At 42.6% G+C, this 26,002-nt stretch overlaps 1 pseudogene; it reads right to left on the reverse strand.

Moving 5' to 3' along the window:
* Window positions 1-13,785: 13,785 nt before the first annotated feature.
* LOC132223977 (ferritin heavy chain-like) lies at window positions 13,786-14,399 on the reverse strand (annotated as a pseudogene).
* Between the last annotated feature and the right edge of the window lie 11,603 nt (window positions 14,400-26,002).

The raw sequence follows: 26,002 nt of genomic DNA on the forward strand, positions 1-26,002 counted from the left end.
TATAGTCAATAATGTTGTAATAACTATGTAGGTGCCAGGTGGGTACTGGAAATATCCCGGGGATTACTTTGGAAGGTATATGGTTGTCTAACCACTATGCTGTACACCTGTCACTAATACAAAATAGTATTGAAAGTAAACTGTAAAAAAAAAGAAAGTAAAATGTAATTGAAAAATTTAAAAAGTAGTCCAGCTGGCATGGCTTGGTGTTTGAGCATCCACCTATGAACCCGGAGGTCACAGTTTGATTCCTAATGAGGGCACATGCCCAGGTTGTGGGCTCTATCCCCAGTGTGGGGTGTGCAGGAGGCAGCTGATCCATGATTCTTTCTCATCATTGATGTTTCTATCTCTTCCTCTCCCTTCTTCTCTGAAATCAATGGAAACAATTTTAAAAAATTTAAAAAGTAAATGATGCAGCATTTCACAAACTTACTTGATACTGGACACTTTTTACTTAAAGTATCTTTAGAAAAATACTACTGTACATAATTGTTATCAGTGAGATCACAGCCATCACCAAAACCTCTAAAAGAAGGATAAGTTACCTAACTGCACACATTGAATCTTATCTCAGTGAAAGAAGCATATTTTTAAAGACAAGGACAAGAGTTCCTGTGTCATTTGGAACCAACCAGTCCTCTATCACCAGATTCAGGTGGAGGAAGGTTTTGGTTTTGTTTAAAATCTCCCAGTACCAAACAGGACTCCAGAATTCTCAGAGTTCCTGTGAGATGACAGAAAAAATGAGCAATTTATTTTTTCTTGCTGGAACCAAATATTCCATTGCCAAAACCCCATCTTTCAAGCCCAGCAAAATGTTTGTAGATTTTTCCTTTTCTAGTGATGCCTAGGCTAACTCTCCCACAAAGTTGGACAGCACTCACTATTGGTTTGGGAACAAAAGCAGTTGCCATGTCAGGAATTCTGGATGTTGTTTCTGCATCTCCACATCAGCAGAGGCCTGGATTGAGCTCCAAACCCATGTTTCAACTATGGTTTCTCATTCTGGAAAGCTCTATTGTCATTTGGGGCTCCCCCCCCCCCACTGCCAGAAAGGCTCTCACTTTCTCTCTCCACAGCCAACTGACTCCCTTGAGTGCTGAACTAACGTTGGAGAATTGGAGAATTGCAAAGATTGAAAGTGTGTGGTTTGCTTCAAACCTTGTAGAGGATCATGTCTCTAAATCTATGAAATGGAGAAGCTACTCTCCTGACGAGTGAGCAAGGACCTGGAAAGATTGTTCTCATTGTCAATCGTGTGTTACTCTACAGTGAGTGAACCACGTCAGTTGATGTTGGAAGTTCCTGGAAGCAATTCCACCCAATGGGGCTGTGAGGTAGTGTCCTCATTCTTAGTGGGCTCCGCCATAGATGTACAGAGATCCTTAGCCTCCACGTGCCCACACTCACACCATCCCCACCAGCCCCTTTGATACTGTGCAGCTTGGAACAGACCCTGACTCTATGGAAACAATGACAGCTGCAGTCAAATGTTCCACCAGGTACGTCTACCAGTTTTGAAACTGGACAATCAATGGGTCCATGCTGCTTGTCACAACTTGAGCCAATTCATCAGAGACAGGGTTGAATCCTATATGAGCGTTTATTCCAATCCTGCCGGCAGCAGGGAGAGAACAGGTCAGCCACAAAAATCTGCTCTCTACCCCCCATAAGCCAGCGGCTTGAATTGGGTAGAAGGAATAAAAGTAAAAGGGGAAGTAGGCAAAAGAGATAAGAATGGGTATACAGAATGAGCAGTTTACAGGCAATGCGGGCTGGGGGTATGCAAGGCTGGGGGTGTGCAAAGGGCTGGCGCCTCTAGTTTCTGCAACAAGGTTGTTCATCTTTCCATGACCATAGACAGTTCCCAGATGGGGAGGATGGGCCGCATTTCCAGGTGCTCCTCAGTCCTGCTTGCAACTCCCAGCCAGGTTAGAATGCACTTTCTTTCATCAGAACAAGACAGTCACGGTTAACAGAGCATGATTCATATTTTTTACAACTCTAGCTGGTCCCCCAAATTCTATTTTTTCCCCTGTCAGTTCCAAAAGTGAACCCACAGTGAAGCAGATCAATTCTGTGAGCAAACCTTCCTATGTTTGGCCAGTTTTGTCCTGTCCTCTTTGTACTTTACTGTCTGCTGTGCATACCGGTTCTAGAGGGGAGAGTGAGAGCGAGAGCGAGAGCGAGAGAGAGAGAGGAAAGAGGAAAGAGAAATGCTTAACTTAAGGAAAAGTTCCTGATAGTGAGTCTTCAGGCCATAAGCAGCCAATCAGAGGTAAAGATGGTGTTATTGATGCCTTGTTCTCACCATACCTAAAGCCAGGACTGTCATTTTGAGGGTCAAGTTATAGCAAAAGATACTTGCCTCCTGATATTCAGTCTGTGGGCACTGGAAGTGAGCAGGCAATGTTGTCTAATTTGCCCCATCAAGAAACCTTCTAGCAGGTGCCGGGGAGAAAAGCAGCAGTTGTTACTTCCCTGTGATTCTTCTAAAAGTGTTTCTTTGTTAATAGGATGTCATTAAACATTATGCACAGTTGGCTGGATGTTAAAATGATAGATGAAAACATGTATTTAAATGCGTGCCTGTAAAAATAAACCAATGTGTGAGAACAGAGTGCCTAAAGCAGCAGAAGGCACACTCTGGGGCTCAGCATCCTGATGCCATGTCTGCCACTAAATTTGCTGTCACTAAGTAGATGGTTTCAATATCAAATACTCATTAAGCACCTACTATGTGCTAGGCATTGTTCTGGCTGATTCGCTACTGGATGTCAGATACATTCTTAACTCACCCTTCCTCTGAATATAACTAAAATGAAATAACTAGAATATCACTTTTTTTTTTTGCTTCTTCTGGCAAGAGTTAAGAAAAGTGGGAACAGATAATTCTACACTAGAGCTGAGTAAATCTGATGCTGAATTATGTTTTAACCTTGACCTCTCCAAATGGAACATTTTCTACATTCATTCAGCTGACAACCTTGAACAAATGATTCAGTGGTTAGAAGTCAGAGAGAGAATTAACAGTCAGTTATTTTCTTAAAGAGTAGCCAAAAAATGATTTCTAGGATATTAGCTAACTACTTAAATCATGCTGGAATAGGATGTTCTACTACTGCATATCTGTTAAATTATTTGGATAAACATGGGCATATAAAAACTTATCACCTCAATCATATCTTAGAACAGCAGTTCTCAACCTGTGGGTCTCGAACCCTTTGGCGGTCGAACGACCCTTTCACAGGGGTCGCCTAAGACCATCCTGCATATCAGATATTTCCATGACGATTCATAACAGTAGCAACATGACAGCGATGAAGTAGCAACGAAAATAATTTTATGGTTGGGTCACAACATGAGGAACTGTATTTAAAGGGCCAGAGGTTGAGAACCACTGTCTTAGAAGATATAAGCTTGTGCCTCATTATCTTTCTCTTTGAGAACTTTAAGGAACAGATGTTTCCTTAACAATGGAACTCTTCATGTGGTAAGCGTACCCCTGGATTATCCCTAGTGTGGGAGCAGAGCCAAGTGCTATGATGGAACAACCTGAGCAGCTTGTCTTGGTCTGACCAGTGATGAAGAAGATCCCTGATTCTAGGGAAGACCCAGTAGAGCGACAATCTTTGAACTCCAGGCTGCCATGTGCTGGCTGTAAAATGTGGCACGAGTGGAGTTGGACTGGGATTGACTCTGGAAAATAGTATGTAAACAACTTATCCAGTATCAGGTGTAGGAGCATTCTTGGTGACAGAGAGCTATTTTGAAAGGGTCAGTTGTGTGCTATAATGACGGTGCTGAAGCAACTTTCAGTCTTATGGGGTCCCCCGGCATCTGGCACATGCAGGCAACAAGGACCTCCCAGCTTAGAAGGAATAGCATAAATAAAAGAGAGAAAAGTACATCGAAGATTCCAGCCATTTTTATTTGCCCAAATTACTTGTAGATGTTTACATAAAATAGTAATATGAATCTAGGAAACTTGTTTAGTGCGTCTAAGGCCTCATCAAATAGGAATAATTTGATCCTGAGGGTAGGGTGGGGAATGCAGTGATATGACAGTGGGTATATAAAGTTCAGGGAAAACGTGGACCTCTTTCTGAAATGTTGATTTTACTTAGAATTGAGAAAAGCTATTATTTTTACTATAGTGTGTCCTATTGTAGCTTAAATATTTTATTTTAAAAATATATTTTATTGATTTTTTTACAGAGAAGAAGGGAAGAGGGACAGGGAGTTAGAAACGTCATTGAGAGAGAAACATTGATCAGCTGCCTCCTGCACACCCCCTCCTGGGGATGTGCCTGCAACCAAGGTACATGCCCTTGACCGGAATCGAACCTGGGACCCTTAAGTCCGCAGGCCAACGCTCTAGCCACTGAGCCAAACCGGTTAGGGCAATATTTATTTTTCTCTAGTGGAAGAACCAAACAGCTGCTCACCACACTTGCAGAACTAGATCCTTGTGGAAGAGGTATTTTGGTTTTTTTTTTTTAAATTAAGCCACTGAGAGGCAAGCCCAGGAGAAAAATGTCATGAGCTCTCATTTAACTTGGCAAAGCCAACTTTTACTTCTGGTGACCTAGTCCCGGTAGACTTCTGGGAGGGAGCAGGAAATTTTGCATCAGGAACAAGGGTCCCTCCATCTCCTTCCCTGCAATTCCTTGTTAGATCTCCAGCCTTAGCCATAAGCAGACACCTATTCACTGGCCAGCCCTGGAAGTACTCAGGAAGCTGACTTCACACTTCTCAGTCTTTTCAAAAATATATTTTTTTATTGATTTCAGAGAGGAACAGAGAGAGAGAGAAACATCAATGATGAGAGAGGATCATTGATCTGCTGCCTCCTGCATGCCCCATACTGGGGATCGAGCCCACAGCCAGGGCATGTGCCCCGATCGGGAATTAAAACATGACCTCCTGGTTCATAGGTTGTTGCTCAACCACAGGCTTGTCAGTCCTGTGCCCTGCCTGCCTCCCACATTGGTTCATTAACATCTTCTTCCTTACTGAAGTTGTGTCCTCTGAAAAAGAGGCCCAGCCCTCAGTGACAGCCCTATCAGGACCAGACCAGATGACTTCTCCAGGAGTGTGCTCCTATACTGAGTCTGAAACAGCTGGAAGGCTGGCCCTGGGGAATGGAGACAGAGCTGAATCCTGCTGTCCTGCTGTGTGAGGCACTTCTGCGTGGTGATCAGGACTAAGGAAAGTTAAGGTGACTGAGGTGCAGGAACAGATTTCCACCACTGTGCGGCACTGCCACTTAGAGTCAGAGATGAACGAACAGGATATTGATGGGCCGGGCAGCCTTTCTTTCTTTCTTTTTTAAAAATTTCATTGTCTTTTTAAAAAATATTTTTGTTGATTTCAGAGAGGAAGAGAGAGGGAGAGGGAGAAAGAAACATCAATAATGAGAGAGAATCATTGATTGCAGGACACTCTTTCTTAATCACATTTCACTACTTTAACCAGGACATTGTGTTTCCCTTGTGAGAAGCAATGTGAACTTTCAGTGCTATTTTTATTTATTTTTTTTAACTTTTAAAAAACCTAATCTTAGGAGGCCAGCTTGTATATCAACTTCAATATCTATCTATCTATCTATCTATCTATCTATCTATCTATCATCTATCTATCAATCATATATCATTCTGCACCCAGGATCCACACAGCAGGGTGGCGGCGGTTAGGGGAGATCAGGCCGGCAGGGGAGGGCAGTTAGGGGCAACCAGGATGGCAAGGGAGGGCAGTTAGGGGCAATTGGGCCAGCAGGGGAGCAGTTAGGCATCGATTAAGCTGGCAGGGGAGTGGTTAGGGGATGATCAGGCTGGCAGGCAGAAGCTGTTAGAGGCAATCAGTCAGGCAGGCAGGCGAGCAGTTGGGTGCCAGCAGTCCTGAATTGTGAGAGGGATCCCAGATTGGTGAGGGTGCAGGCTGGGCTGATGGTCCCCCCCCCCCCCACATGAATTTCGTGCACCAGGCCTCTAGTGTGTGTGTGTGTGTGTGTGTGTGTGTGTGTGTGTGTGTGTGTGTATGGAGAGAGTCTTGATCAAATATTAACATTCCAGTGATATATTAGAAGATAATGAGTTTACTATCTAATACTTCTATAGCACCAAATATATGTAAGGTACTGCTATAAGTACTTTATAAGCATATTGACTCATGTAACCCTGAAGTAGGTATTATTGCTATCCCCCTTTTTTTTTTCTGTTTTAAAAAACAGCATTTTTTTCCTTTTTTTTTTATTAGTTAAGGTATTACAAATGTGTCCTCATCCCCCCCCCCATTAACCCCCAACCTCCCCCCCCCCCGCCCCGCACACTCATGCTCCCATCCCCCTGTTGTCCATGTCCATTGGTTTGGCTTATATACATGTATACAAGTCCTTCGGTTGATCTCTTCCCCTTAGCCCCGCCCTCCCCTACTTTCCTTCTGGGGATTGATAGCCTGATCGCTGTTTCTCAGTCTTTGGATCTGTCCCTGTTCATCAGTCTATGTTGGTCTCTATAGTCCACAAATGAGTGAGATCATGTGTATTTATCTTTCTCTGACTGGCTTATTTCACTTAGTATAATGCTCTCCAGGTCCATCCATGCTGTTGCAAAAGGCAAGAGTTCCTTTTTTTGTTACTGCAGCATAGTATTCCATTGTGTATATGTACCACAGTTTTCTAATCCACTCATCTGCTGATGGGCACTTAGGCTGTTTCCAAATCTTTTTTTTTAATTATTATTATTAGTTAAGGTATTACAAATGTGTCCTCATCCCCCCCATTAACCCCCAACCTCCCCCCCACACACAAACTCATGCTCCCCTCCCCCTGTTGTCCATGTCCATTGGTTTGGCTTATATACATGTATACAAGTCCTTCGGTTGATCTCTTCCCCTTACCCCCGCCCTCCCCTACTTTCCTTCTGGGGATTGATAGCCTGATCGCTGTTTCTCAGTCTTTGGGTCTGTCCCTTTTCATCAGTCTATGTTGGTCTCTATAATCCACAAATGAGTGAGATCATGTGGCATTTATCTTTCTCTGACTGGCTTATTTCACTTAGCATAATGCTCTCCAGTTCCATCCATGACGTTGCAAAAGGCAAGAGTTCCTTTTTTTTTTTTTACCGCAGCATAGTATTCCATTGTGTAGATGTACCACAGGTTTCTAATCCACTCATCTGCTGATGGGCACTTAGGCTGTTTCCAAATCTTAGCTATGGTGAATTGTGCTGCTATGAACCTAGGGGTGCATATATCCTTTCTGACTGGCGTTTCTGCTAGCCCCTTTTTATAGATGAGAAAGCAAAGGCTCAGAGAGACCTAGAGGCTCACAGCTAGTGATCCAGATGGAGTCCACACTTGAATCCAGGCAGTCTGGCTACAGAGGCTGTGTATGCTCTTAATGGTTCTGTGTTCATGTTCTCAAAGAAACATGTGTAGTCAGTGACTGATAGTATTACAGGTAGGGAGAGACATTTAAAAACATGAATAATAAACAAGTATTAGAGAAACAAAATAATCTATGGAAGTTACAAATGTTTCTCTGTCCATGTAGTTATATTTTTGTTTTTGTTTTGTTTTAAAAAATATTTTTATTGAATTCAGAGAGGAAGGGAGAGGGAGAGAGAGATAGAAACATCAATGATGAGAGACAATCATTGATTGGCTGCCTCCTGCACACCCCCTACTACAGATCGAACCCACAACCCGGGCATGTGCCCTGACTGGGAATCGAACCATGATCTCCTGGTTCAAAGGTCAATGCTCAACCACTGAGCCACACCAGCCGGACCACCTATAACATGTATTATTCCTCCAGGGAATTCCATGATCATGGTTTTCTTTACTTTATAGGCAAAGTTTACTTTAAAAGAAAAAGACATTGCTGTTGGGTAAAAATTACATTGTTATCTAAAAAGAGAAGAAGTGAATTATTTCAGAAGTTGTACTCACTGAACAAGCTAAAATATTTTTTAAAAGTAAAAAGTTGCAAGAGTACCAGAAGCCTACATATAGTTTCAAAATAGCCTTCAGACACCAAGCAAATTCATACAAGGCACAATTTGAAAAACCTAACCTAGCTTTTCACTGTTGGCCGCAAAGCCAAGTCAGTGTGAATGCCGGATGGCAGGAAGCTCAGAGCACTGCTGCCTGCTTCAGCCCTTGCTGCGGGTCTGAATTCTGACCTCAGAGCACAAAGCAGCGCCCTCCCTACTGTCAGAATTCAGACTTCCGACTCCCCTTCCCTCCACGTGCTGCTCAGTTGCCTAATTTTTATCTATTTCTTAGGAGCCAATGAAAAATAAATCAGGTGCATCCCAAGTGGACTCTCCAGGATTCCCAGAAAATGAAAGGCTTTTATGTCTGAGTACTCAGCTGGAGCAGATATAACTGATGTCCATTTTATTTATTTTTATATTTAAAGAGTTTCTAAGCCGAAAGCCTTTAAGCATCTGCTGACTTGCCCAGAGAACCTCAACCTGTGCACAGCCGGGTTTGCAGAATCCTGCACTGATCATCCACGGGCCTTTCAGAATCATAACTCTGGGGTCACCACCACCTGCAGTTCTCATAATACCTTTGAAGCAAATGAAGGCTGGGAGAGAGGATATTCTGTTAAAAGTTTAAGATATAAATTCAACTGAAGAAATAAGAGGCTGTGGTGATAGCACAACACTCATCTGAAGACAGGCCTGTAAACTTCAACCACTTAATATTTTCTGACAGATACATAAACAATGCCACAAAAGGAAGTGGTGTTGTGTATGACAGAATGTTTAGTCATAAGATACTTGGACAGATGGTTTTCTCACAACAGCCTACTGGGAGTCTTCCAGCTTGAACTGGTCACCCATTTAATGAGTATCACTGTTTCCTACTCTTGCCAATACTCTGCCAAGCACTAAAGATCTCATAGCAAGCCCAGCTGCTGTGGCTCAGTGGTTGAGCGTCAACCTATGAATCAGGAGGTCGTGATTTGATTCCTGGTCAGGGCACATGCCCAGTGTGGGGCATGCAGGAGGCAGCCGATCGCTGATTCTCTCTCATCATTGATATTTCTATCTCTCTCTCCCTCTGCCTTCCTCTCTCTGAAATAAATTGGGGGAAAAACCATAAAAAAAGATAGAGTAGCGAACAAGATGCCATCTCTGTCTTCTTGGAGTTTACAGCTACTGTGAGAACAGGCTGGTAGCAGTTACCTTTAATTTCTACAGGCAGTAACAACGCAGTATGGCATGGAACACCGAAGAATGCCTGAGACATCTAGAGCAGTGGTCGGCAAACTCATTAGTCAACAGAGCCAAATACCAACAGTACAATGACTGAAATTTCTTTTGAGAGCCACATTTTTTAAACTTAAACTATATTGGTAGGTACATTGTTATTAACTTCATTAGGGTACTCCTAAGGCTTAGGAAGAGCCACACTCAAGGGGCCAAAGAGCCGCATGTGGCTTGCGAGCAGCAGTTTGCCGACCATGGGAGTATTCACCTGAAAGATGAAGTTAGTGAGGGGAAACAAGTGGAATGGGTGGGTGGGGGCTGGAGGGGTGTGGGAGGTAGTCAAAGGTGGAAGCATCCCAGACAAGCAGAGCAAAGGGCATGTGAGAGAGAACCTTGTGCTCTAAGCAGCTGCTGGTAGTTCAGTTTGACTCTAACTTACGAGTTGTGGCAGGGGTCCCCTGTAGAGTTTAGATTGGAGAAATAATCAAGGTGCAGATTCTGAAGGTGGAGGGGACCGACTCCATTCCTAAGGGAGTGTGGAGGCTGGATAGGTTGCCATTGGTGCTGGTCTGTCTTCACCCTCCCATTTCAGGGTTGGCTGGCAAGGCCAGCTTCATGGCAGTGATGGCGAACCTATGACACGCGTGTCAGAGGTGACACGCGAACTCATTTTTTTGGTTGATTTTTCTTTGTTCAATGGCATTTAAATATATAAAATAAATATCAAAAATATAAGTCTTTGTTTTACTATGGTTGCAAAGATCAAAAAATTTCTGTATGTGACACGGCACCAGAGTTAAATTAGGGTTTTTCAAAATGCTGACACGCCGAGCTCAAAAGGTTCGCCATCACTGCTTCATGGGCATGTGACCAATGCAATGGCACAGGGCCCATGCTCAGAAGGGCCCCATGTCTGGGGTTCAATGCTATGTGGCCACTGTCTGCAAATTTGTAATGATTTTATTTTTTAGTTTGTGTTTTAGAAACGCTATCTGAAGGGACAATGGGGCATGTGCAAAGAGCTTGGGTCCTCAGCTCAGGGAAGTCCCCCCTCTTCCATCTACTTGGGGTGGGTTCTCATCAGTATTCTCTGCTGCCCCTGGTACCCCAAACCACACTTGGCCTCCCCTTCACCACCTCAGCCCACCAGCTGGAGCCCTCTGTCCCTGGGAAGGGCCTGGGGGTGAGTGTGGGGAGAGCAGGGTTGGCTGTGTGTCCCCTGAAGCATCCCTTGGTAAGCAGGGTGGGGGCTGTCCCTCCCTACCTCAGCCTGGCATGTCTGGTGGCCTCTGTGTTTCAGTGGGGACACACCTCTTGCTCACCTTGATCCAGGTACTGACTGCAGACAGGCATGGAGTTTTAAAGATCCTTAGAAGGTTACTTGTCTACCATAGGTTGAAGTACCAGGCCTTTCCCCAACTATTGTCTGTGTCAATAGGCTATGCATATATGCATATACATTCTTTGGTTAAACTTTTACCACCCTCCTCACATATGAGATCATGTGATACTTGACTTTCTGTGACTGGCTTATTTCACTTAGCATAATGCTCTCCAGGTCCCTCCATGTTGTCTCAAAGGGTAAGAGATACTACTTTTTTACAGCTTTTTTATCCACTCATTTAGTGAAAAGTACGTTGGCTGCTTCAAAATCTTGGCTATTGTAAATAAGGCTACAATGAGAATAAGGGTGAATATATCCTTTCTAATTATTGTTTCAGGTTTCTTTGGATATATTCCCAGAAGTGGAATCACTAGGCCATAAGGCAGTTCCATTTTTTAATTTTTTGAGGAAACTCCATACTGTTCTCCACAGTGGCTGCACCAGTATGCATTCCCAACAGCAGTGCACGAGGGTTCCGTTTTCTCCACATCCTCTCTAGCACTTGTCGCTTGTTGATTTATGGATGATAGCCAATCTGGCAGGTGTGAGGTGGTACCTCATTGTGCTTTTAATTTCCATCTCTCTGATGATCACTGGCATTGAGCACCTTTTCATACTTATTGGCCATCTGCATGTCCTCTTTGAAGAAGCATCTATTCACATCCTTTGCCCATTTTTAAATCAGATTGTTTTTTTGGTGTTGAGTTTTATATGTTCTCTTTTTAAAAAAATATATTTTTATTGATTTCAGAGAGGAAGGGAGAAGTAGAGAGAGATATAAACATCAATCAGCTGCCTCTTGCAGGCCCCCTACTGGGGATTGAGCCTGCAACCTGGGCATGTGTCCTTACCGGGAATAGAACCTTGCCACCTGGTTCATAGGTCTGCGCTCAACCACTGAGCCACACTCGCTGGCCAGTTTCACATGTTCTTTATAAATTTTGGATATTAACCCCTTATCAGATGTATCATTGGTGAATATGTTCTCCCATCCAGTGAGTTGTTTTCAAATAATTTTTTAAAATATATTTTATTGATTTTTTTTTTACAGAGAGGAAGGGAAAGGGACAGAGAGTTAGAAACATTGATGAGAGAGAAACATCAATCAGCTGCCTCCTGCACACCTCTTACCAGGGATGTACCCGCAACCAAGGTACATGCCCTTGACTGGAATCGAACCTGGGACCCTTCAGTCCGCAGGCCAATGCTCTATCCACTGAGCCAAACCAGTCAGGGCAGTGAGTTGTTTTTTGTTTTGTTGATAGTTTTCTTTGCTGTGCAAAAACGTTTTAGTTGCATGGAAAATTTTTTCCATCCTTTCACTTTCAGTCTGTGTGAATCTTTTGTTCTGAGGTGGGTCTCTTGAAGAAAGCATATATGTGGGTCATGTTTCCTTATCCATTCAGTTACTCTGTCTTTTGATTGGAGCATTTAATCCATTCACATTTAAGGCTGTTATTGATAGGGTTTTCCTTATACCTGTATTCCTTTCTCAATTTTTTTTTCTTTTTAAAGCACTCCCTTTAACATTTCCTGCAGTGCTGGTTTGGTAGTAATATACTCCTTTAGCCTTTCTTTGGTCTAGAGAATGCTTTCTTATTAATATTTGGTAGACTTTACCAGGAAAGCTATCTGGGCCTGGAGTTTCCTGTGTGAGAAGGTTTTTAACTATCAATTCAATTTCTTTTATATAGATATAGGAAATTTCACATTATCTATTTCTTCTTGAATGAGTTTTCAATACTTTGTATCTTTTAATTTTTCAATTTCATCCAAGTTGTTGAATATAATGGAATAAAATTATTTATACAGTCTCTTATTCCTTTTAATATCTGTAGAATCTCTCACGTTATCCCCTTTTATTTTGGATATAGGTAATTGCGTTTTCTTTCCTTTTTTCCTAGTCAGTAGAGTTTAATCAATTATATTGACCTTTTTCAAAAATAGGCTTTGGTTTCATTGTTTTTATCTTATCATTTTTCTTTTTCCAGTTTTATTGATGTCCTCTTTTATATTATTTACTTTCTTCTGTTTAAATTATTCTCTTTTTTCCAATTCTTTAAGGTTAAAAACTAAGGTAATTGATTTGAGACTTTTCTTCTTTTCTAATATTGGTGTTAGGTGCTATAAACTCCCCCCTAATTGATGTTGTTCTTTTATTTTTATTCAGTTCAAAATACTTTTTACTTTCTCTTTTAATTTCTACTTTGACCCTGGATAACATGGGCTATCCAGATGTGTGTTATTCAGTTTCCAAAATTTTAGGGATTTTCCAGAGATTTTTTCATTACTGATTTTAAAGGAAATTCCACTGTGGTTAGAAGACATACTTAAAAAAAATTTTTTTTTTGATTTTTAAAAATTGATTTCAGAGAGGAAGGGAGAGGGAGGGAAAGATAGAAACATCAATGATGAGAGAGAATCATTGATCAGCTGCCTCCTGCATGCCCCGTACTGGGGATTGAGCCCACAACCCGGGCATGTATCTTTGACAGAAATCAAACCTGGGACCCTTCAGTCTGCAGGCCAACGCTCTATCCACTGAGCCAAAATGGCTAGGGCCAGAGGACATACTTTTTATAACTTGGATCCTTTAAAGTTTGTAGAGGCTTGTTTTGTGGCTCAGAATATGGTCTATCTTGATAAATATTCCATGTGTACTTGAAAAGAATGTGTATTTTGCTATTGCTGAGTGGAGTGTTCTCAATTAGGTCATAATGGTGAAAGTGTTTAAATCTATATTCTTGTTGATTTCCTACCTACTTATTCTATCAGTTATTTGAGAGGGGTGGTTTTAAAACTTTGAACTATGATTATGGATATGCCTCTTCCTTTTTGCAATGCTATTAGTTTTACTTCGTGTGTTTTGAAGTTTGTTCTTAGGTGCATAACTTTTTTAAGTTGTAAAGTTCTCTTGATTAATTGATTTCTTAATCATTATGAAATGGCCTTCCTTATCCTTGGTAATATGTTTGTTTTGTTTGGAAATCTACTTTGTCTAATATTAATATAGCCACTCCAGCTTTAGTGTTAGTGTGGTATATCTTTTAACCTACCATCTTGCAGTCTGTTTACTATTTGTCCTATCTGAGCATTGTTGTCTTTCCTTTTATTTACCTTCTTTGGGATTAATTAATTAATTTTTTTCAAATACATTTATTGAGGTGACCCTCATATGCACGTACTGCTTTGGTGACCAGGGAGTCACCCTCGAGGCTATGGGAAGCCAGCCTAAGGCTTAGCGCTCGTGGCTGTCTCCCAGGGTGTGCTTGTCAAAGAGATACTCTGCCATGCCAGTTTCAGGGGCCTCCAACCTGTGCAAGTTGGTTACGTGGTCACCCAATTCTTTGATGGATTTCACCTACTCATTCAGGTAGTGAGTCCCAGTGCAGTCACACAAATGAGGGTCCTTTTGGTCAGCAGCTAGTTTGTATAAGTCCAGTAGGGACCGATCCACATTTTTCCCAAGTGTAACACTTATTCCATTGCCTTCAGCCCATTCTCGCAGTCATCACAGCCTAGTTTCTTGATATCCTGAAGGAAGATTTGGCCACCTCGCTGGTTCTGCAGCTTCATTGGCCTCTCAGATGTTCCCTCTCCTCATGAGATGGGTGAAGAAAATATTTGGCAAAGTTCTTCAAAGCCACATCATGACAGTCAAAGTAGTAAGACATGGACAGGCAGACGTAGGAAGCATAGAGTTCCAGGTGGATCTGGTGGTTGATGGCAGCCTCTGAGTCCTGGTGGTAGTTCTGGCCCACCTGCGAGGTGGACCCAGTCATGGTCATGGTGGGCAGCTAAGGAGAGGCAGAAGGCTGGCCTGGGCAGCAGGCTGGGATGGTCAAGCTCTGGGTTTATTCCAAGCACTGTTGAAGCAGGAAACCACAGCAACTCTCCGAGAAGACTGTGATTTAAAGAAATTTAAGATAATTTGGATTAAACCTTCTTTTCCCCAATTCTATTTTTGAGTACTTGAGAAGGATTGCTGCGCTGCGTCCCTTTCACTGTATTCGTTGTAAAAGAAACAGATATTCAGGTTCTCTGAAATGTGAAAGCTGTCTTACTTTTTTGGCCAGTGGCTGATCAGTAATGAAGAGAAAATCGTCAGTAAACTATAGCCGATCTCATGTAACTTTGAAGGTTTCACAGCTTCAGGAGAAATTCGGTATTCCTGGGAAAAGGAGAGTTGAAATTTAATGGCTTGAATTTGCTTTTGAGCACTCCCTCCCCTGACACAGCCACATCCAGAACAGTTTCACTGAGTGTTATCAGAGATTTCAAAGCTCCATAAAAATCCACAATTCCCCAAATCACTTTAGCTATCTCTGTTTATTCTTCTGTCCCTTTCAACATGAATAACTTTTATCTCCCCATCTCCATCTTCTTCTTTGTATTACTTTAACAATGTTAGCAAGCAAGGACTGGTTGACCTTTATTTTACATTTGAAAGAGAACGGGGGGGGGGGCACCTGGTCCATGCCCAACATTTTTAGAGACAAAACCGAGGTCTAGAAAGTTGACCAACTTGTCCTTGGTCTGGGCTCGTTCTCAGTGGGGGAGGGAGGCTGGGATTAGTACAAATATCAAAGGACAGTTTTAGATGAGGAAAGAAGAGTTAGGAAAACAAAGACTGGCGCAGAAGATTAAAAGCAATAACAAAGAACACACAGATGCCAATATTCCATGGATTTTCTCTATTCTCTTGCTTTTTTTAATGACTGCTCTAGAATACATCTTGAGCCCTACTACATTCAAGCATTGTGGTGGGCATGGCTGAGCACAGAAAGCCCTGAGGTCTTTACTGGTGTAAGGGTTATTGTCTGTTACTACCCCTCTTTCCTACCTCATTCCATTCTCTACCCTTCTCTGCCCTGAATGGTTAGCCTCCCTTACCCCATGCTCTGGTTGGGTTTGGTCAGTGAGAGGAGCAGACATGAGATAGGAAAACACAAGGAGAACAAGTAGAAGTAGGTATTCCTTTTGCTCCCTCTCTTCTCTGACAGTAGCTGAGATCTTCTGGGACTACAGCTCCTACTGGATGCCCTCTCCTCCATATGCCAGCTCCCCCAGGGTTCTATATCTTTCCCATTTTCTCCTCAGGCCTACAGAGGGTAAGGGCTCCTTGCCATGCTAATCTCTGGGTGCCTCAACACCCCTTATTTGTTCTCATAACCCAGCAGAGGGTCCCTTCATTAAAGTCTCTTGATTTGAATCGTATGGGTTGGATTCTGTTTCCTACTGGGATCCTGACTGATACGCTGATTCCTATAGTTCTTACAGTACATTTGTGACTAGTGTTAGGTGGAGAACTAAAACACCGGTCTTACAGCCTCATTGCAGAAATGGGAAAAAACACATATGGGGCAGAAGTCCCCAAACCCAATAAACGAGAGCAAACAAACCCCATAGGTACAGAGACAGGTGCAAGATGTGCATATGTAGGGACGTGGGGGAAATCAACAGGAGTCTCTGAACTTCTTACCACAATGGGCCTCACAAACATTTGCCTGTGCTGGGAGCACTTTCGTTTGGCAAGGTTATCATAACACAAGGTCACCCCAAGGGGACCTACATTTTAGCTTTCCAGTCACTGGGGAAAGGTCTTGGTGCTTGGTGTTTCATTTGTGAAGGTAATGCTTCCTGATAGGAAAATCATTCAGTTCTAAGGTATTTTATGTTTCCTGTTTCTCTAAAGCCTGTCATTTCCTAAATCGTGGGTGTCTGTTTCCCTTTATACCCAGAGGTAATAGCCCAGAGGAAATAGGAGCACATTCCATCTAGAAGAAGGAAAAATAGCAGTTTTAACCCTATTAGTGTTTTGATGTTGTTGTTATTGCTTCTTTCTTAAGATAATGAATCTCATCCTAGCCGGTTTTGTTCAGTGGGTAGAGCATGGGCCTGCGGACTGAAGGGCCCCGGGTTCAATTCAGGTCAAGGGCACATGCCCGGGTTGCGGGCTCGATCCCTGGTAGGGGGTGTGAAGGAGGCAGCTGATCAATGGTTCTCTCTCATCATTGATGTTTCTATCTCTCCCTCTCCCTTCCTCTCTGAAATCAATAAAAATACATTTTTTTTAAAAAAGATAATGAATCTTATGCATGATGAGCACATGCCCCTCTCTCCCCAGCTTGCCCGGGCATGTGCCCATGAGCTAGGCCATGAGTGTCTTTGTAGCCTGAAAGTACACTTTCATCTAGTGCAACGGTTCTCAACCTGTGGGTCACAACCCCTTTGGGGGTCGAACAACCCTTTCACAGGGGTCGCCTAAGACCATCAGAAAACACATATATAATTACATATTGTTTTTGTGATGAATCACTATGCTTTAATTATGTTCAATTTGTAACCATGAAAATACATCCTGCATATCAGATATTTACATGACGATTCATAACAGTAGCAACATTACAGTTATGAAGTAGCAACGAAAATAATTTTATGGTGGGGGTCACCATAACATGAGGAACTGTATTAAAGGGTCGCGGCATGAGGAAGGTTGAGAACCACTGCTCTAGTGTGTGTATTGAGGGCTGAACATCTTCAGCCACTTGAAGCCTGCTGCATTTTCTGTCTTGTTTCAGCCATTGTGCTAAACTGAAGCACAAAGGACCTTTCATAATCTCTTCCCACTGGGGTTTTGAGGGGTTAAAGAAAAGTCTTTTCTGTGACTATGTACTGGACATGCCCGGCACAAAATAAGTGGACAAGGTGAAAGCTCTTCTAAAGGCATCAGAATTTTAGCTCTTTTTAATTCTCTCGGTAATATAAATGAGAAGGAAACTTTGGGAGGCCTGATGGTAGGACCTCTCTTGTTACTACTTACTATACTATAAACAAATAAAATCTAACTGTACCTCAGAATTCATTCTTTCATTCAACAACAAAGAAAATCAAACACTTGCTAAGTGCAAGATATTAAGCAAGGTACGAGCTATATTTATTTTATTATTTTATTTAAAAATATGTATTTTTATTGGTTTCAGAGAGGAAATGAGAGGGAGGGAAAGACAGACACATCAATGATGAGAGAGAATAATTGATCGGCGGCCTCCTGCATGCTCCCCACTGGAGTTTGAGCCTGCAACACAGGAACGTGCCCTTGACTAGAATTGAACCTGGGACCTGCTGGTTTATAGGTCTACAACACTCAACCACTGAGCTCATACTATATTTAAAACAAAAAAGAAATGGTCTTGGTCCTTAAGAAGTTTACAGCCTGGTAGCTTACCTGTTCACTACCATTTAAAGGCAACCCCAGAAGACAAATAATCTTTTTGGACTTATTTCTTAAGTTGTTTCCCTTTTGTATCACAGTTCATTATAGGTGGTATTGTGTATTGCACTTTTATCTCCTTTATCTTGTTTAATCACTAGAGACCCAGTGCACAACATTCGTGCACTGGGTGGGTGTGTGGGGGGGTGTCCCCTCAGCCCAACCTGCACCCTTTAGCAGTCCAGAAGCCCTTGGGGGATGTCCAACATCCTTAGTGCTCCTGCCACCGCTGCTGCGCTTGCCAAACATCAGCCCGGCTTGTGGCTGAGCGGCGCTCCCACTGTGGGAGCGCACTGACCACTAGGGGGCAGCTCTTGTGTTGAGTGTCTGCCCCCTGGTGGTCAGTGCTCATCATAGCAACCGGCCGTTCCACTGTTCAGGTGATTTGCATATTACCCTTTTATTATATAGGATTAGCACCACTCTGTGAGGACAATAAGGTTAGTATAAAATCTTTCATTTATAGTTGAGGAAGCAGGAGATATTGTATAAGTCAGTCACTCAACTGAGGAAAGTCAAACCCCTGGACTTCACTTGGAAAAAGGCCTTTACCCCCTCCACTTCCCCACTATCTGCATCTAGCCTCTTTTACTATTTTAATCATATTGAGAGACCAGGAGATTTTGAGCTTCTGAAGGCTCAGTGTCATATATTTCTTTGAACTACTCCAAACATTTAACATAATGCTGAAGATATTGTTAATCCATATGGACTGAATATATTGACATAGCGAGATTTAAGTTAAAATTTGAAATGTGCTTAAAAGACCTGACAAGGTATTTCAAAATCACCTCTCCAGGACCTATAAATTCCAGGGGTATTGACATGGACTTCTTCCTTCCCAAATGACATTTTTCTGGATGGGTTTAATTTACTGTGGGTTAGGATAATTGAGAAGGGATGAGACCATTACCTGTGGGACTTAATGGCTAAGGGTCTTACTCATACACTTCATTGGAAGTAAATGCATGAGTAATTCTTGTGTGGCTTAAGTAGGCCCCGGATTTCACTTGGGAGGTTATGATTTTAATTTAACATATCCTGCTGTACAGTGTTTGAAATGTGCAGCCAGCAGCGATCCCTGGGAGATGAAAGCCCAGTTGTGTTTATTTTAAGAGACTTGCGGTTCTTTGCCAAAGCCAACATTCCTGGGCAATGAATAGCGGGAGTGAATCATTCGAAGTAGGTGAGAGGTCAGAGCCTGAAGAAGAAACTGGAAGTTGAAAGGTTTTCCTCAGTCAAATGGCAGGCATTTGAAAAGGCATTTATAAAGCAGAAGCTATTACGGAAACAGGCCTTTCTTTTCCAAGATGAATCTTCTGCAGGTGAATTCCAAAGACCTCTTCCGTGGCTCCACCTAATTAGTCCTGGTGTTGTCCATCTTACCTGGAAATCAGAGTGGAGAAATACCCTGGTTCCTGTCTCTGGCTCTGGGCATTGGCTTCATTGGGGAGCAGAACAGTAGTTATGTTCTTGAGGGCAAGGTAGGCACATTCTCTGTTAGAAGCAGGCTGGCATACTGCTCATGTGGCATGACTTTGGTGAGTGTCCAATAACCTTCATAGCCATTCCTAGATTGCTTATGTATCAAGCATTATGGAATGTCAACAAGTATGGCAAAGCCCGGCTAGCATGGCTCAGTAGGTGAGCATCAACCTATGAACCAGGAGGTCAAGGTTTGATGCCTGGGATTGTGGGCTCGATCCCCAGTGTGGAGCATGCAGGAGGCAGCCGATCAGTGATGCTCTCTCATCATTGATGTTTCCATCTCTCTCTCCCTCTCCCTTCCTCTCTGGAATCAATAAAAATATATGTTTTAAAAAGCATGGCATTATAGGTTGAGGATAGAACAAATATTTATTGAGCACCTACTGTGTAGCAGGGACTTATTTAATCCTCACTCATCCAATAATGTGGATATTTTAATGGATGAAGAAACTGAAGCTTATAGAATTGAAGCCTCTTAGGTAGCTAGTGTTTGAGACAAGATTCAAAGCTGAGTAGGATGGAAAGGAACCTTCTTTTACCACCAGCTATAATAGCTGGAAAAGAAAGAGTAACCAGTTCATTCTCTGACTACTGCATATGAAATGCAACTTCTATTTTTATAAGAAAGACAAACGACAAACCAGCCAGTGTCATGCCATTCACTATACCCTAGAGCAGTGGTTCTCAACCTTGGCTGCACATTAGAATCACCTGGGAATCTTTTTAAAATCCTGATTTCTGGGCCTCATCCTCCAGAAATTCTGTTTCTTTGTTACTAATGTTGTAGCCCCACCCCATCACAAAGAAACAGAATTTCCAGAGGATGAGGCCCAGAAATCAGGATTTTAAAAATCTTCCCAGGTGATTCTAATGTGCAGCCAAGGTTGAGAACCACTGGCCTAGAGTATTAGGAAGGAAGATACTCTCTGTAAACCAGGCTTAGGAGAAACTAAATGAAAACAAATCACAAAAGATACCAAAGTTTGGCCTAGTCTCTGTCCTCATGGAACAAGAGGGTCTGTGTATGAACAGGGCCTGAAACCTGGACACCAGGGACCTGCAAGGGACAGCAGAAATCTATCTAGTTATCCCTTGAGACATAGCGATGGCATCTCTAGAGGTCCCAGTTTTCAATGCAGGGCCTCATTTAGCAATTAGCCATTATCTTATGGAGGAGGAAGGGCTTGGTTGAGAGAGCACGGGGCACAGGAGGCAGACTGGGGCTGCATATGATGGAAAGTTCAAGAGCAGAAACAGTCCAGGCAAAGCAGTTCCAGGGTGGAGGGCAATCCCTGGGCAGTTACCCTTGAGTGCTGGGTAAGGTAGGGAGATGCAAGTTAAATAACCAGAGCTCGTTGGAGGGGGCCATGGTGAAGGTGAGCAGTTGGAAGGCATCTTTTCATTTATTTATTTTTCAACTTTAATAAAAATTCATTAATTAAAATGTATAGATAAGAAAAGGTAAGATTATGAGATAAAATTGTTAATAAGTCATTGAAGGCATGAATTGTTTCTTTTGTGTTATAGGTGCTCATTTATTTTATTTTATTCTTTTGTTTTTCAATTAGAGTTGGCATTATTATATTAGTTTCAGGTGTAGAGCGTAGTGGTTAGAAAATTAAATAATTTACAAAGTGATCCCCCTGATACATTTAGTACCCACCTGGCACCATATATAGTTATTACAATGTTACTGACTATATCCCTATGCTGTAGTTTACATCCCCATGATTATGTAGTAACTACCACACTGTACTTCTTTCATTAATTCTCCCACACCCACCTCTGGCAACCATCAGTCTATTCTATGTATCCATGAGTCTCTTTCTGTTTTATCTGTTTATTGTGTGTGTGTGTGTGTGTTTTAAGATTCCACATATAAGTGAAATTCACATGGTATTATCTTTGTCCGACTTATTTCACTTAGCATAATACCTTCTAGGTCCACCCATGCTGTCACAAATGGTAAGATTTCATTTTATTTATGGCTGAGTAATATTCCATTATATATATATATATATATCTCACATCTTCTTTACCTAACTGTCTACTGATGGACACTTAGGTTGCTCTTTTCAGCATGTCTGTGTGTGTGTGTATGTGTGTCTAATCCAAAATGGCCCCCTAATCCTGTGTCACCTAATCTTCCTGTCTACTTTAGAAATGATTCATTTTCTCCACAAGCTTCTTCTATTTTCTCTTTTAAAAGGATATATTTTTTTGATTTCAAGGAGGAATTGAGAGGGAGAGAGAGATAGAAACATCAAGGATGAGAGAGAATCATGGATCGGCTGCCTCCTGCACACCGCCCACCAGGGATCGAGCCCACAACCCCGGCATGTGCCCTGACAGGGAATCAAGCCATGACCTCCTGGTTCATAGGTTGACGCTCAACCACTGAGCCATGCCAGTTGGGCAGCTTCTTCTATTTTCATTTTCAATTTCAGAGCGTGATAAAGGTAACAGATAGGATTAGAGACTGCTTATCCATGAATGTCCTTTGTCTGTCAAGGCTGAAACTAAATTATGGAACCGAGATCTAAATACAGTGGTCGGCCTTCTACTTTCAGAGCAAAACAGAAGCGGTGGGAAAGCTGATGAATTTGAAGAGGGCTGGTTGAAGAGTGACTGGAGGGCTGGTTTCGGCTTTATGTTTTACAGAAAGCTCTACCTGCGCTTAGCTTCGGACCTTTGAGATCCAGCCAAGGACTCCTGGGGGGGAAAGAGGCCTGGGGAAAGGGGTTGCTCCTGTTGCTTCTGGAGGGCAATTGGAGTTCCTTTGCACATATTTCCAAGTTGGGTTTTATATTTTTGGCCATAGGACATTTTCTTTTTCTCTTCTAAGATTAATTTTATTATTTTTGTATTATAGTTGACTTATAATAATATATTAGTGACATTTCTGTGTAATACAGTGGACAGAAGTCATGCACTCTCCTGGGTTTGTGACTTTGATAACTGTTTCATCAAGGCCGTGAGAGGTGGTAGATTGTTGGGGAGGGAGGAACACACATTAGGGGTTTATTTGTCCAGAAACATTGGAGGAGGGATGTCTGCATACTGTGGACAGGGAACAATGCCCCAGATGGCAGAGTAAACATGCAATTACACATCAGATATGTGGCAGAGGACATTTGGGTCTTTGCTTCCTGCCCCATGTATCAGAACCTTCCTTCTGTGTGTAGGAGATAAGATGAGGCACAAGGCCCCAAAGGAGACAATGAGGCACAGTGAAAAAGGGGCACCTGATCCTAGATCGTGGAGATGAGGATTTTAGGTCTAGCCCACTGCCAACCAACTGGATAATTTTGGGCTGGTCTTATACCTTCTCTGAGGCTTTCTTTCTTCATCTGAAAAATTATGATATAATTTCTACTTTGTAGGAATATAATGAGAGCTAGATGAGCGTCATAGATTGAGTTCTGAAAAAGAAGCACCCGAGATGAGGATTCTGTGCAAGAAAATGCTCAGAAAATGCTCCCAGGTAGACCAGTAAGGCATAGATAGAAAAGAAGCTAAGCAAAGCCAAGCCTGATCCCACAGGAGTCCTGGAGCGGAAATTATTCCTGAGAATTCATGCAACCTGAAGGGAGCTGGGCTTTCCCATTACCGCCAGTTATTGGCCAGAGCCTCGGGGTGGAGGATGGAGGTGAATGTAAACTCCCAGGTGTTTCTAGGTCTCTGTATCTGAGGGACAACTTTCAGGTTTGCTCTGAACTATTAGGAGCCGAAGGACACTGAAGCGGGGAGAGGAGTTCATAGCAAAAGTAGAAGGAATCAGAGGGCTCCAGGCATAAAAATGACAGCCTGTGCTGCAATGGAAAAATACTCTTATTGGCCAGCTTTCATCAGGGATTACCCAAAGCACAAGGACCTGCTCTTAACCACGAAAAGAATACCAGCTCATTCTCCCAGATCTCCAGAGAATATGATCTTCAACTGTCTGCAAGTGATCTCATATTGAAAGCCTGGACAAGCAAAGGAACACTGAGATGAGGTTTTCCAAGGGAAAAGTCATTCCTCTCCTCCACTAGACACTCTATACTCTATTATTTTACAGGACAGAGAACAGAAGTATGACCTGGTCATATTAGTTCATATTCGTTTGTGCCCTCTTAGAATCACCTTCACTGTGTAGTTGCTTCATGCTATTAAACCCAACAACCACTGCCCTAGCCGGTTTGGTTTGGTGGATAGAGCGTCAGCCTGCGGACTGAAGGGTCCCAGGTTCGATTCTGGTCAAGGGCATGCACCTTGGTTGTGGGCACGTCCCCAGTAGGGGGTGTGCAGGAGGCAGTTGATCGATGTTTCTCACTCTCTGTCTCTCTCCCTTCCTCTCTGTAAACCCCAACAACCACAGACCTCCAGGAACACACTAGTCATTGTTAAGCTGGTTGCAGCAAAAGAGAACATATAGCAGAGGAATCCAGGGTGTCTTAGAAAGGGGGTTCAGGCAGGGGCCTCTAATTGGGGTTGGGCTTACTCCAAGTGATTCCCAGGGGAGATTAGGGACCATTCTGGAATGGAGCTTTCAAGAAGCAAGGGCAATTCAGTGTTTTAGCATCTGAATACTTTTCAGATAGAACAAATAAGGCTGGGGTTGTCATTGGTCAAAGAACTCATGTTAGTCAGAGAAGGAGGATGTTGAGTCATTTTTGTGATTGCCGCTGGCTTTATCTTTATCTTGTTCCAAATATGATCACGGAGTGGCCTGTCCCAGCATTGTTTATGTTAGTGGAGGACATATTGGTCTGGCTGTCAGCAGGTCCATTTCTCACTTTCGCTGCTTGTCAGCAGGATGTATTTCATTTTCTCAAAGGCACACCCTTTTTTTTTTTCTCTCAGAAAAGTTAAAGAAACAGCCCTACTAAGTCTGTTCCTGCAGCAGCACAAATTCTAAGGAGCAAGCCAGCCTATGTACCACCTGGATATGCCACTAAACCCCCGTGGGAGTTTCATGCAGAATTTAACACCAAGAAAAATGATTCTTCATGATAGCAAGGTCTATGCAATCCATCCTACTTTGTCCCCCCCACCCCTACTCCCTTCTAGCTCTTAAGATGCTCAGAGCCACATTTGAATATCCTTTAGACATTGTCCTTTTATGTCATTCCCCTTTTTTCCTGGTACTAATTTTCTATTTCTATTTTACTACTTTTTGGTTGTTATTGTTAGCTTTTTTTTTCAGTAAAGCTTGGGAAGAAACGAATAAGTTTCACTTTGAGCCATGTCGCACAGCTTGGAGTTAACACAAAAGTAGATCTTGCTTTGGTTCCCAGTTATTTTATGGATGGAATCTGTCTCTTAGAATTTAAGGGCAGAGCATCTATCATTTCCTTTTTCAATTTCCTTCCTCCCCATAACATAGCACAGAAAATGTGACATAGATGACATTTGGAAACTCTGTCTTTGACAGTAGGTATTTGGGGGATTCCTGCAGGCAGACAGTAGAGGTCAGCGTGGAGCTGTGCATGTGGAGCTCACAGATCTGGAAACAGCCCAGTGGCTCTGAAATGACTTGGAGCTTAAACATTTGGTTCGGATGTGTATTCTTTTTGCTCTGGTCATACAACAGACAGCACTTTGTGGTGGTTGCCTTCAGTATCACTTTGAACATTTAATTGTTTAGTGGAGAGAAGGTAGCTTTTATATGAAAAAATATATAAAAATCCACCTTAAGCACTAAGGAACTCTGAAACACACACACACACAACACTGGTTACAAAATATGTTTACTTAAATATTGTGAAATGAGGATGGAAATTCAAAGTGCGGGGTATTTGTCATCTGTTCATGACTAGCAGATGGCCAACTCCTCCTCCTCCTCCTCCTTTGCAAGCTGAGTGACTCACATCTTACAGGGTGTGCGAATTGAAATTTCGAAACTCTAGAGTAGAGGTGGCAGTGCCATAACTCCATGCGGGAGGAGTGTGCCAGCCAGATGACTCTGCCAGCCAGCACGCTGCCAAGGACTTCACAAAAAATGTCTCTCTCACCGGAAAGAAAAGCCTTTGGATGTCTCTGTATGTGTGCAAGATACCATTTCTAAAAAGATGCAGGGTATGTTTCAGGCTGCGGGTGAGCCTGTGTGTGTGAAAGGGAGCAGGGAGCTGACCAGCCCAGAGCGAGGCTGTCTTTCATCACTCCGACCAAGGGGAAGCAAGCAACATGGGCTCACCTGTTCGGGCTTGTGAGCTCTAGAATGCTGGCGAGTCTGCCTCCAGCTATTGACAGAACAAAGTCTGAGCTATTATCACATGCTCCAATAAATAGGAGATTAAATACAGCTTAAAGTGATACAAGTCATCAAAGTTCAAAGTTTTTTTTCTTTTTGGCTTAATTAAAAGGAACTCTGGGTCTACTATGCTTAACCAAAAAAAAAAAAAAAAAAAAAAAAAGAAAAAAAAAAAGAAAAAAGAGGGCTGTATTGTAGACAATTATATCTGTTTAAAAAATAGAGTCGTGCCAGCCGGGTGGACTAACAGCCAACTTGACTTTTAGCTGCAGATTCCACTTCCCTTCATGTGGTAGCTCGTCACCAAAGATCCCAATGACCCACACCTCCTGGTGTTCACAGCTTTATGGTGTCCCTTCCTTTTGAAGTCAAAGGAAGCCTTGGGTCTCTTGGAA

This window comes from Myotis daubentonii, chromosome X (genome assembly GCF_963259705.1).
Source record: "Myotis daubentonii chromosome X, mMyoDau2.1, whole genome shotgun sequence".
Lineage (NCBI taxonomy): Eukaryota > Metazoa > Chordata > Mammalia > Chiroptera > Vespertilionidae > Myotis > Myotis daubentonii.